We start from the raw sequence: 14,561 nt of genomic DNA on the forward strand, positions 1-14,561 counted from the left end.
GAGTGTAAAACCAACTCTACAAAGAGTACTAAAAGATATTCTAGAAAGAGATAAAAAAAGACCCCAACTTGAAGAACAACAGAAAGGAACCACCAAGCAGAGCAAGCAATTAAACAGAGGGAAAAAAAGACCAACCAACAGCAGGAAAATAACATGACAAAGATAAGCCAATACATATCAGTTATCACCACCTATGTAAATGGTCTCAACTCATCAACCAAAAGAAGTAGACTGGCAGAGTGGATCAAGAAACAAAATCCAACAATATGCTATATACAAGAAACATATTTAACTTAAAAGGAAATTCATAAACTGAAAATCAAAGGATGGAAAACAATATTGCATGGAACAGGAACCAAAAAAATGTGGGTGTGGCTGTTCTGTTTGCAGACAATTAGAACTTAAAACCAAGAACAATTAAAAGAGATAAAGAAGTTCACTACATGCTTGTGAGGGGAAAACTTTAAGAGGAAGAAATAACAATCATAAACATTTTGCAGCAAGCCCAGGAGCACACAAATACATAAAATAAATTTTAACAGACATGGAGAATGGAATAAGCAGCAACACAATCATAACAGCGGACTTTAACACCCCAGTGTCATAAAGAGATTAACTAGACAAAAAATCAGCAAAGACATATGGTGATCAAGATCCCAGAAATCTGACAGTAGAATTAAACCAAACCTGTAAACAAATGCACTTAGTAGACCTTTATAGAGTGTTCCATCCAGCAGCATCAGAATACACATTCTTCTCAGCTGCACATGGGAAATTCTCTAAAATAGACCATATACTAGCACGTAGAATATGCTGAAGGAAATGGAAAGGAGTTGAATTTGTTTCATGCATACTATCAGACCACAGTGCAATGACATTGGAAATTAATTCCAAAAGATACCACAAGAACTCCATGAACACACTGAAATTAAATAACACCCTCCTGAAAAAAATTAATGGGTTACAGATGAAATCAAAGAAGAAATTAAATACTATGTACAATCAAATGAAAATTTATATACAAATTATAGAAACATGTGTGATGCAATGAAAGCAGTCCTCAGAGGGAAATGTATAGTAGTTAATTCCCACCTCAGGAAAACAAGCACAAAGAACAAGCACAAATAAACAATCTCACTCTGTACCTCAAGCTTCAAGAAAAAGAAGAGCAAGTCAAGCCCAAAGCCAACTAAAGGCAGGAAATTATAAACTCAGGGAATAAATTAATGCAATGGAAACTAAAAAAAAATACAAAAAATTAATGAATCAAAGACTTGGTTCTTTGAAAGAATAAATAGATAAACACCTAGCCAACCTTTTCAGAAAAAGGAAAGGAAAAACTGAAATACATACAATAAGGAATGAAAGGGATGAAAACACTTCAAATTCTGTGGAAATTCAGAAGATCATCAGTGCCTACTTTGAAAATCTCTACTCTCATAAGGTGGAGAACACAGAGGAAATGGACAGATTTCTAGATACATATGAATTACCAAAGCTGAATTAAGAAGATATAGAAGTACTGAATAATTCAATCTCAGAAAGCAAAACTGAACATGTAATTAAAAAAAGCTTGCCAGTGAAAAAATGTGCAGGTCCTGATGGATTCAGAGTTGAATTCTACAAGAAATTTAGAGAGAAATTAATGCCAACTCTTCTCAAAATCTTTAATGAAATTGAAAAGCAAGGAATTGTCCCCAGCTCACTCCTGGAGGGAAGTATTATCCCAATGCCAAAACCAGAGAAAACCCAACCAAAAAAGAGAACTACAGACAAATCTCTCTAATGAATATAGAAGCAAAAATTCTCAATATAATACTAGCAAACAGGATGTAACAAATAATCAAGCAGATTGTACACCATGACTAACTGGGATTTAGTCCAGGAATACAGGCATTCCTCAATATACACAAATCAATTAATGTCATACAACTTACCAATAGAGCCAAAGGAAAAAAATCACATGATCATCTCAATTGATGCAGAAAAAACGTTTAATAATGTCCAACATTCATTCAAGTTAAAAACCCTATAAAAAATAGGAATAGATGGTCTTTACCTCAGGCTGATGAAATCCATCTATGACAAACCAAGAACCAAAATCATTCTAAATGGTCAAAATTTGAAAGCTTTCACTTTAAAATGAAACAAGACAAGGATGTCCACTGTAACCACACCTATTCAATATAGATCTGGAAATATTAGCCAGAGTCATTAGAAAACAGATAGAAGTAGGAGGAATAAGGATAGGAAAGGAAGAAGTGAAATGATCATTATTTGCATGTGACATGATACCCTACATAGAAGACCACCAAAACTCCACCAAAAGGATTACAGATTTAATAGTCGAATTCAGTAGCATAGTTCGATACAGAGTCAGTACTCAAAAATCAATAGCATTCCTGTACACAAACAAAAAATGGAGAGACAGATAAATTCAGGTGACCATACATTTCATAATACCACCTAAAGAAATGAAATACTTAAGAATCAATCTAGCAAAAGAAGTAAAAGATCTATACAGTGAAAATTATAGTACTCTGAAAAAAGAGATCAAAGAAGATTTCAGAAAATAGAAAGATATTCATTGCCCATGGATAGGAAGAACCAACACTGTGAAAATGGCCATACTCCAACAATTGTTGTACAAATTCAATGCAATCAAAATTAAACTACCATTAGTATGACACAGATTTAGAGTAAACATTCTTAAAACACATCTGGATCCAGAAGAGGCCTAGAATAGCAATAGCAATCCTGGGCAACAAAAACAAGGCAGGAGGCATCACAATTCCTGCCTTGTAATTATACTACAAAACTATTGTGATAAAACTGACTGAAAAACAGATCAGTGGAACAGATTAGAAGATGCAAACACAGCTACAAACACACTCAGCCACCTTATCTTTGACAAAGGTGTAATATGTTCACTGGAGAAAGATAGTCTCTTTAATAAATTGTGCTGGAAAAACTGGCTTTCCACATGCCAAAGACTAAAACTAGACCTATGTCTATCACCATGCACTAAACTGAAGTCAAAATGAATCAAGCATTTAAATATCAAAACATAAACACTAAATCTACTGGAAGAGAAAGTAAGTAAAAATCTTGAAGACATAGGAGTAGGAAGAGAGCTCATGAACCAAAACCAAACTGCATGGGAAATACTTCAAAGAATCAACAACTGGGATCTCATCTTATTGAAAAGTTTTTACACATCCAAAGAAATCACCAGCAGAGTAAAAAGAGAAACCACGAATTGGGAAAAAATTTTAGTCAACGCTCCCTCATACAAATGACTAATATCTAGAACATGTAAAGAATTAAAGAAAAACCAAACAGGCCCCCCAAATTCAAAGACCCAATCCAAAAATGGGCATCTGAGATGGATACACATTTCTCAGATGAAGAAATACTAATAGCAAATAAATATATTAAAAAATTTTCAACATCATTAGTTATTCAAGAAATGCAGTTTAAAACAATGAGATTCCATCTCACCCTAGAAAGAATGGCTATCATTAAGAAATCAACTAATGACAAATGCTGGAGAGGCTGTGGGGAAAAAGGAACACTTCTCCACTGCTGATGAGAGTGTAGTTTGGTGAAATCACCATGAAAATCAGTTTGGAGATTCCTCACAAACCTAGAATTAGAGGTCCAATTCAACGCAGCTATTCCACTTCCAGATATTTTCCCAGAAAAATTAAAAACATCATACTACAGCAATATATATGCACCAGTGTTTACAGCAGTGCAATTTGTTATAGCTAAATCTTGCAATCAGCCCAAATGAGGAATGAATAACAAAGATGTAGCATTTTTATACAATGGAATATTACTCAGTATTACATATATATATATATATATACCTGGGAAAACTGTACTGTTCACATTAGATGGAGAATATATATATATATATATACCTGGGAAAACTGTACTGTTCACATTAGATGGAGAATCACAGAAGTAATAAATTGGATATATCTGAGGTGGATGCTACAAAGGGAAAGTAATGGTTGGTGTGAGAGTGTGTAGGGGACAGAGTTGACTCACCGAGAGATTCAGGGAGGAGTTTCTGAAGTTGGAACACTTTGGAATATTTAAAGCTAACCTGCTAGGAAAATAGAACTAAATAAATTATAAGAGAAAGACTTTGGCTCAGTTGAGCAATGGAAAGGAAGTTGGAGAAGCCCACGTGATAATCATTCTGAGACAAGTTGTGGAGGCACAGTGTGTGGGGGCATACACCTAGGTTCAAGGAATTTTAAATTGAATTAGCGATTGCAATATAATTCTGGGTGGAGAAAAGGAAATATAAAATAGTTGCCTCTCACTACTGTGTCTTACTAAATTTGGAAGGTTAGAGAAGGCTTCACAGATGGATTATTTGAGGGAGTTTAATTTTCCTTACCTACATGTTCTTTAGTAATGCCTTATTCTCATAGGCTTCAGAGGAGTCTGCAGCTTTGTGTCTGCCCGGTGTGACAGCCCCATTCCCTGAAGAGAGGAGAACTCACTCCATCATGAGGAATGGGAAGAGATGGGAAAAGAGTCATAGCAGAGCCAAGCCTTAGGAGGAACAGTACGTGCTGAGACTCCACATCACAGACCATGTCAGGCCGTAGTAAATGCAATGAAATAAAACAATTGTAATGTTTATAGGTGAATCTTGAATGTATCTCTTTCAATATGTTAAACCAGTCCTGCCTTGGAGGTAAACATTAAATGATAATTATTTAAGCGGTAAATATTAATATTAAATTGTTAAAGTTACACTGGCAAATATTTAACCACCTATTCTCCAGAAGGCAAGGAAAGAATACCCTCCAAAAAAGTAAAAAAAAATAATTTTGTACCATTTACATTTCCCCGTGGTGTAAAAAAAATTCCTACCTTGAACTTTCCAAGTCTCCGATGTGAAGGTGCTGAATATGAATTTGAAAAGTGACAAGACAATCATTTCTCTACTTGTGCAAGAAGCTTCAGTATGGCGTGGCTTTATATTTGCCTTTAAAAGGAAAGTGTAGTGTGTAATTGGAAAAAAAGTGATTCTATATTTTTGTACCTCCTAAAAGATAATGATATAAGGGAAAGAAACGCCCAACCTACTAGATGTCTGGTATGAGTTCATGTTCTTTAAAATCAAAGAATGAATTTTAGGAATGATGCAGGTTAAGAGTAGAATATATTTATTGGGGGAAAGAAAGCTTCTGTCTGAGAGGCTGAAGAGGTTCCAAGTGGGTTGCCAAGGACCTTGCCTTTTCTAGGTATTTTTATAGAGCAAATCCATGATGTGAAGCAGGTCCACGGTGGACATAATGGGAAATTGCAGGGTGGGCATGAGGTAGGACAAAACTATGGTCAACCAATAAGATTATGAGCATAACTGCTCAAGTAAAATTGATTAAGTCAGGATCAAATGGGGAAGCGAGCAAGTGGACGTGAGTACAGAACAGGTGCGTTTCCTGCAGGGAGTTGGGTTAGTGGCTCTTTCTGGTTTACTCAAGGTAATGAATATCTGTTTAGAATATAAATCCCTGATGTTCATCCTTAGGAAGTATGTGGGTACATTTATTTGATCTTTTGTCTTGAGGTCTTACCCTGAGCTAGCTCTTCCTGTCTTTCCCACAGCTGTAAGGTATCCCATCTTTGGCATTGGTTCCTTAGATGGCCTAGCCATATCTGACTGCCTAAAATATTTTATCGAACTTAATTGCTTATAACAATGTTTGCCCTTGATAAGTTTATTATGTCATTCATTGATCTTGTGCTATACTGACTCTTTAGATTTTTAGGTAATCACAGATAATCAGAATAGTGATATAACTTTCATTTCTGAAGGAAATAAACTATAGAATCCAAGTGACTGAAATATAGATGCTGTAATTCACTTTATACTGTTTTAAATACTTCTCAAAACATTGAATAAAACTAAAAGTGTAATATTAGAAACAGAAAATTGTGACATTGTGTCCTGCAGTTAGAAACCATACTACTTTAAATTTGTTTTAGTATTAAAATTACTTTAACTCTTATTTTTATGAGGAAACGTGATTAAAATTTTCATCTAATTCTGATTATTTATATTAGCTTGGTTGACACAGACATGATGAAGAAGTATAGAAAATATCCTTCATATCCATTCCTCACATTCTGTGTTCTAAACCCTACCCAACCTCTAAGGCTCTGGATAAATCTTTTACTTCCTTTATAAAATGTATCATATTCTCCCTCTCTCTCTCTGTCTCATCATAGAATATGATATCTATCTATCTATCTATCTATCCATCTATCTATCATCTATCTATCATCAATATCTTATAACTATCAAACTGTGCTACTTTGTAACATAAAGCAGACAACATGCCATATAGTAAGTGTATTGATATAGAACCTTATGTAAGCAGAAATCTAAATGGAGCAAAAGTGTTCAGCATATTTATCAGAAAAAATATGAGTGTAAAACAATGAGGAGGAGGTGAGAAAAGCTCAGAGAATCCTTAGATCACCATACCAATCTGACCTTGAGTGTAAGTGAGTGAAAGCAAGGAAAGCTGGTTTTGCAGAAGAACCTGATATGCTAAGGAAAGGTCATTAAGATTTTGGAGACTCCTTAGGGCCAACTCTCTAAGGAGAACCGTGGGTCTCTCAGGAATATCCTTCCTTCAGTTCCTTGCCATGTATAGTCATTGGTTTGGAGCAGTGTGTGGGAAGTTTGCTTCCATGCATACGTGGTAATTTGTGTCAGAGCTCAGCAGTTGGAGTGTCAATTATAAACCTGCAGGTGGAGACAGAGAGGTACTATTAATGAACATCACAGAATGTGATCAAGAATTATTTCATTACAGGGGTTTGTTAATATGAAAAAGTGAAATAGTCTAATATATTTTGAACTCTGAACTTCTTATGTGTTAAAACATTTATTAATTTCTAAAAGTCAATGAAATTGAAAAAGATTTTTGAATAATACTCTAAGGATATTTCATGAAATTATACTTACTTTTGGTAAGTAAAAATAGCCAATACTGAAGAAAAACAGAAATGCGGACATGTGTGGTGTCACATGCCTGTAATCCCAGGACTTGGGAGCCGGAGGCAGAAGGATGGCTGTGATTCAGAGGCCAGCCTGTGCTACAAAGTAGGTTCAAGTCTAGTTTGAACTGCACAGTGAGATCTTGTCTCAAAAAGAGAAAAAAAAAAAGAGAGAAAGAGAAAAGAAATGGAATACTACACACATTGCTTATATCAGTAAACATTCATTACACCATTGAGTTCACACTGTAAATACACTGACAAGAAAACTGCACCTAAGACTTTTTGGGAAAAAAGTCTGTTCCTGTATTTGAGACTATGAATACAATATTTCCATATTTCCTTGACAATTAGTAAATGTAATACAGTTTTAATAACATTGCTGAAAAAAAAAATAACATTGCTGAACTTCACATGATGCCTGTCTGTATTTTTGCAAGGTTCAACTCTAGGATCTTAAGATCTTCTTAATTATAGAGTTTGGTGCCTTTGCTCAATAAAATAAAGCATATTCCTTGTGGGGCAGCACAGTTTTGCCTGTAGTGAGGACTGAGGGCCTTTTCGAGGGGTCGAGGGGCAGGCTGCGCTGTGCTATAGAGCTGTGAGGCTCCGGAGAGCTCCTTCCTCAGAAAGCCACTCACTTCTCTCTCTTCCTGTCCTCACATCCTCACCAAGGTCAGGGCAAAGAGAGGAGCTCATCCTGCTCACATGCCATTCCACATCTAGTGGCCTTCTACCTCTGCCAGTAAACAAAAGAAGCAACTGCTCTGTTTAGGGTCTCTGAACCAATCCTTTGTAAATATCTTCTGTTCACAATACCTTTGTTTTAGCTGCTGGCTCCTTAGAGTAAATATATTGCAAAGGAAATAAACTAGAGTCTGAAGCAGGAAGGGTTGCTTGAATACCATTATCCCCTTTTTTTTCTTTCCCTTTTTCATTTTTCCTCTTTATATTGCCATATTGGGAACAATCTAAAGGAAGCATTATGACTTTTATTTGTAGCATTACATCACTGTTTAGAAAACATCTATTCAGTTTGCCATTTTGGTATGTCAAGAACTATTATTACTTTGATCTTATGCTTGTACAATAGCTAAAATAGAGAAATGAACTGAAATGGCTTCAGAATTAGAACACTGAGCTCTCTTCAGTTTTTCAGAGACAAGTGAAAATATCACGTTTAATTCCTTTGTCCATGTAAACTATATTGGCCCTTTGCCCATGTAAACTATATTATAACAGATATTTGCATTTACTGTCATCTCTGTTGTCCCAAGTGACCAAATCTTCTGCACAAGAAGATCATCCATAACTTGTAACTGACTAAATTTTTTTTTTCTCAGATGAATCATTAACCACTAACCAGCTGATCAATCAAAGGTATTCCTCAGAGTAAGGACATGAAAGAGTCCTTTTCCCAAATCTAGAGGCATATTACTTGCTACTGATGTACATGAGGCTTTATGAGACTTTCTTTTTGGTAACAAAATCATTTTTGATAGAAAAAGGCATATTCAAAGTTGTAATTTCTTCCATCAGGAATAGCTTTGGGTTGTAACTTGACAGGTCCATGGTGGACAGAGATGATATTTGGACAGAAAGAAGAAGCAATGATGAGCACCAATGATATTGAAGTTGATGTCTGTTATGTGAAAATTTTGTATTGTAGTTTACTTTATGTCTCAGTTAAAACAAGATATCTTGAGTATAACAAGAAATAAAAAATGAAATAAATATTAAAGCGTAAAGTGTGTCTTGATCTCAAAATTATTTTCTGGATAATTACATTGTTGATAGTATTCAAAATCAATTTGAGGAAATGTCTCAACTGTAAAGCGTATTACTTAAGGTAAAATATGGCATCAAAGTTAATGTATTTAATTATAATATTATACTAGGATTTTAAACCTTAAAATCTGTACATATGGTTAATTCATATATTTTTAGCAAGGTAAGTGTGCCACATGTTTTCCAATATTTTAGAATTTTAACAATTAGGTTAGTAGAAACATATGTACAGACATACTCCATATATGTAGACATATAAGTTTGAAGACTTAAATTGACTTATGAAATTTATGAAGCAATATATGGTGATATATATGAATAATATGGTACATAATGCATTCAAAGTTCATTTTCTATTGTATGAAGTTATTGAATATAAAGGAAATAATTATTGGAAAGTGTTTAATATTTTGGATATATTATGCTGTCTAACAATTAAAGGTTTATTATTAGTAATGTATAAATATAATGTTCTAGAATTATGTTAATTTTCAGTTTAAATTACTGGTTTATCCTGTATATGTTAAAGTATATACTGATTACTCAAAAGTTAAAGCAGAAATTTTTGATTTCTACTCTTTATTCTAGGCAGTTTGTCAATTTGGCAGAATGTCCAGGTACAACTCAGAGAGCAAAATTATATTTCAATAAACATGCAAATTTTTTCCTACTGGTATTAAGCATCTGCCAAATATTATGATGTTAATTATAACTGTTAAATAAGCCAAGAGTACATTAAATATTATCAAACGAGTATGATAAGATAAAAATAAATATTCTATATAAGCTGGATATTTTGTCTTCTTTTTTAATTTACAGAAAATAATTTATGAAAAATAATATTGTTTTCCTTGAAATCAAATGATATACAGTGGTACTTCAGTTCACAAACTTGATTCTTTTCATGATTCGGGCTGAGAACCAAATTGATTACAAACTGAATCAAATTTCCTCATAAGATTTAATGTAAATAAATTTAGTGTGTTTTGTATCATTTTTATTTTTAAACACAAAAATATGAAACAAAGTACAGTACAGTACAAAGAGAGAGAACACTAAACTTGCTTGAGGGGACTTCTGGTGTGGAGCACGGCAAGGAGTGGGGAGGTTATTGTTTGGGAGAAGAGCCCCCTCCATAAGGATATCAGGGACATCTCCTTCAGAGGTTTCCTGTCTTTTATCTCTGGGCTCCCAGGACAATTTTGAAAAATTCTGTCTAATGTCACTTGTTTTTTTCTGTGCCTCATAATTATCTGAAAATGAGAGGCCATGTTATCATTCATCAGATTCAACTCTCTGCTCATTACAGTTATGTTGGGTGGTGCTTCTCAAAGAAGTCGGGCACTCATTCCATTTTTCCATAGTGGACTTTGTCACATCGCTGTTAACCTCCTCTCTGTCTTCCCCTTCCTCAGTGGACTGTTCCCTGACAAGCTCCTGCTGCTCACTCTGGAGTTCAGCAGGTTCTTCCTCCCTAAGGTTTTCAGAGAGCTCCTCTATGTCTGAACCGTCAATGTCCAGACCCACACTCTTTGGGCACAATCTTCTTCACCACCTGTGCATCAGACAATTCAATATCACATTGTGGCCACAGCTTTCTCCAGGCTGAGTTTAAAGTCTGGTATGTGGCACTTTCCCACCCTCTGTCAATCAGGTTGGTGCAGTGGAGGACATGGAAATGTTTCTTCCAGGACTCTCTCATAGTCAAGGACATCAGTCCAGTGTCATTAAGACACCTGGTAAAGACCACCTTTATGTACAGCTTCTTTTTGCAGATCACTTGCTGGTCCATGGACTGCAGAAGGGGTTTTGTGTTACAGGGAATGAACTTGACCTTGATGAAGTCATACTCAACACTCACATCATCCATCAAGACTGGAGGATGTACCAGGGCATTTGCATCAGAAGAAAGCACCTTTTAGGCTGTTGGCTGTCAGAAAGATATCTCTTAATGGTGGGTATGAACACTTTGAGCAACCATTCTGTGAACAACGCCTTGTGACCCAAGCTTTCACATTTACCCTCTACATGAAAGGTAATCTGGCTTTGTTCACATTGTTTCTTGAATGCACGAAGACTCTGAGAATGGTAAACCAGAAGTGGCTTAATATTCAGATTGTTACTTGCCTTCACACTCAACAAAATGGTCAATCTATCCTTATTCTCCTGCAGTTCCTTCTGCTACTGTATGATATAGGTTCTGCTTAGCCTCTTCTTTCAGAAGACAGAAGAGTCGTACTTCATTGCAGGTGGGCACTTGTTGACCAATATACCCTTCTGGCTTCATACATTCCATGTATTCTTTTTTGTAAACTTTTATAGCAGTCTTGTCAAAATTAGAAGCCTCACCAGGTTCTTATTACACTGTGGATGCCTCTTCTTTGTGGAGTTTATTAAACCACTCTCTACTGGCTTTAACTACATTACTTGTTGCCTTTGTAGAGAAGTTTTTCTTGCAGTAAATAACTATGCTATTTCACGGATCATAGCTTCACTAACACTACCACCTGCCAGCTGTTCCTCATTCAACCACACTAGCAAAAGTTTTCCCAATTCTTTCGGTATTTTTAACATCATTATTCCTTTTGCCACATCAGCTGACTGATGATATATTTATTCTTTAAAATAATTGAGAATGTCAAATTTGCCATTTTGTAATCCAAGGCCAGATTAGTCACACAACTACAATGCTTATGCTTTTCTATAATTTCCTTCTTCAATTCAGTGGATATTTTCTTTAAAACCATCATCTTGCCATTTTTGTTCTGTACATTCTTGTTACCTTCATTATTACTTTGCAAGATTGTATCACCTTCATTACCACTCTGCACTCTCTTTTTCCCACCATGCTTGTTCTGCACGTTCTTTGGAGGTGTGCTGGACTGAACAATACTGTACTGTATCTTGGTGTGCACAGGTCTGCCTGTGACCACATTCTTAACCAGACAAAACCACAAACAGTGTCAGAATGGGGCAGATGGCCACAGTCATGTTCAACACCAGATGGGCAGTTCTCAAAAAGAGCCAGACACTTCTGTTTGCACACCAAATGCTTCTGTACAGCATTTGTGAACTGTGGTCTTACTATACGTGTAGCTGAACTTAAAGTTAAAATGCTTGAAAAATACTATGCATAGTGTCCCATCTAATATTTACAGTTCAAAAATTTATGTTGATAACTTTCTATATTTTATAATATGCTAGTGTTTATTACAGTTATAGAATATAAGATAGTATTTTGCATAGTAATAGTTTTATAAAAACTCAAGTTTTTGTTTAATTTTATTGAAAAATAGGTGGTATCTTGTGTTGTTGAGGTGAATTCTAAGAATGTATAATGAAAAAAAAATCTACTGAAGAAAACCAGGAGTAAATTACAGTGAGATAACTTATCACTTCCTAATCTTTGTCTGAAAATCTAGTTTCTAAATTTCAAAAAGACTGAAAACTACTTTTTGATTTTAAATTTAAACTTAATTCTATATCACATATTTAATGACATTAAAAAGAAAAAACATTTCCATGAACACTGAGCTTCCACTGATGACTGAGATCTTCATGGTCTTGAGCCCCAGAGATTCAACTGTTCAGCATTTGCTGTGGGTGTTCCATAACCCAAGCACACGGGGTGACACACATGACACAATAACAACATGTGACCATCATACTAAGGTGCTATGAATTCAAAGTAAGATGAGTTGATGGTGAACAGATAAATAGATACATGTATTGCATTTGTTAGTTGTAGTACTAAAGATAGTCCTTTAGTTTTATTTGAGCAGACAATGATTTTTGAAGGAGCAATAAAATGAGGGAAATTGCACTTGTGGATACATTTTAGAAACTGTTAAGAATAGAATCTGAGATCAAGATCAGAATATAGTAATAGGTTGAGTTAACAATCTGTTACAGAGATTCAGACAAAATGTGGTAACTTTTCAGAACCTAATTAGAAATAGTAAAGGTGAGGGAGGAGGGAAATGAGAGGTGATATTATTGGACAAACATTGATGAATGTGTGGATGTGTGTTTGTAACAGTTCACCTCTACTCTTGATGTTTGGTTACCTATAACTCTTAGGCTTCACGTCTGTCTCTGTTCCTTGGGCTCCGCAACTGGGCAGGCTGAGCAGCTGCAGGAGATTTCAGATCACACAGGTTCCTGTCTGCACGCGGGAACAGCCGGCAGTGTTTCCTGACAGCAATGACCTCCTATGCCAGTTAGCTTCCTTTATTCTCTTAAGCTGTTGAGGTCCTGCATAGAAGTCTCCACTGTTCTCAAAGGCCACATTTATGAAAATGATCAATTGTACATACGTTCTTGGAATGTGTATAACATGATTAGCTACCACATCTAAAGAAACTTTTGGGTGGAATTTCTCCTTTCTGCAAAGTGGTCTAGCAACAACTTGAAACTGAATTTTACAAATAATTCACAATGAGTTTTAGCAGAGGGTGAAAGGTATTGGCATTACAATTTCCTTCCCCATCTCCCACAACAATATATTTATGTATTTTTTATTTACAGAAAAATGTCTTGAAGTTCAGATAATTAGATTCCTTATTCTTCTTCTCCCTTTATGTTCAAATTCATATTTACTATAAGCCCATTCTTTGTATTTTTAAAATCTGAAACATGTTAATTAGCTTTCCAAAAGTAAATGTATTTAGAAATTGTAAGTTGTTACAGTGCTGATCTTCAATTGCACCTGGAGCTGGGTGATGTCTGTGACACTAGATAACCCGTATGAAAGCCATGACTCCCTTTGGTATGTGAGGGACAGGGTGCTGTATTTTACTTAGTAAGCAATTTATGTGCTACTCAGAGCATATAGACAGAATGCCTTTGCCAATAAACTTTTCAAAAATGGAGTTGACTGACCAATGGGTGACAGAAAAAAGATGAAATACACATCCTGCCTGAACTTGACTTAAAATTTCTTGACATAAACAAGTGGAAATAATATATAACATTTTAACTGAAATAATCTAAAAATGTTTTTAAAAGAAACTATCATAATGCAACACATTTTAATCATTATGTTGGCTTTGAGAAAATGTTTTATTATATATTTGAATTCAGAAAAGTTAGCTTAATTGTTAATCTGCTCAAAGAGTATAATACATATTATAAGAGAGATGAAAAACACATTTGCTATTGTTGTTTTCAGAGCAGTTTTAGATTGGCAGCAAAACTGAGAAGACTTAGGAAAATTTCCCATGTAAGTACTACCACTATTGTCATTTCCCCATGGTTTCCAGTCTGAATGGGACTTCTGTTTCAATTCATAAACTTAGATCTAAAATACATGATCCTTTAAAATCTAAAATTTGTATTTGGCTTCATGCTTGGTATTGTACATTTTATCGGACAAAGTTATAATTATATGTATCCATCACTATAGTACCATACAGTGTACTTCCCCTGCCCTAAAATTTCTGTTTTCCAGTACTTGTCCCTTTCTTCTTTAATTCCTAGAAAGCTTAATTTCTTCAGTCTTTCTATTCATCTATTTCCACAATGTCACACATTTGAAATCAAGTGCTGTATGTGTTATATGTTCCTTTTCAGATTGACTTCTTTCACTTAGTAATGCATATTTTAGAAGCTTCCATATTTTTTCTTCAACTGTAGCTCCTTCCTTTTTAGGGGTCGATAATATTTTGTTGTCTGAATGTGTCATTCACCTACCAAGGGACATCTTGGTTGAAGTTTTGATAATAAGAAATTAAATTGCA

Source organism: Chinchilla lanigera, unplaced genomic scaffold (genome assembly GCF_000276665.1).
Source record: "Chinchilla lanigera isolate Chin_1 unplaced genomic scaffold, ChiLan1.0 scaffold00027, whole genome shotgun sequence".
Taxonomy (NCBI): Eukaryota; Metazoa; Chordata; class Mammalia; order Rodentia; family Chinchillidae; genus Chinchilla; species Chinchilla lanigera.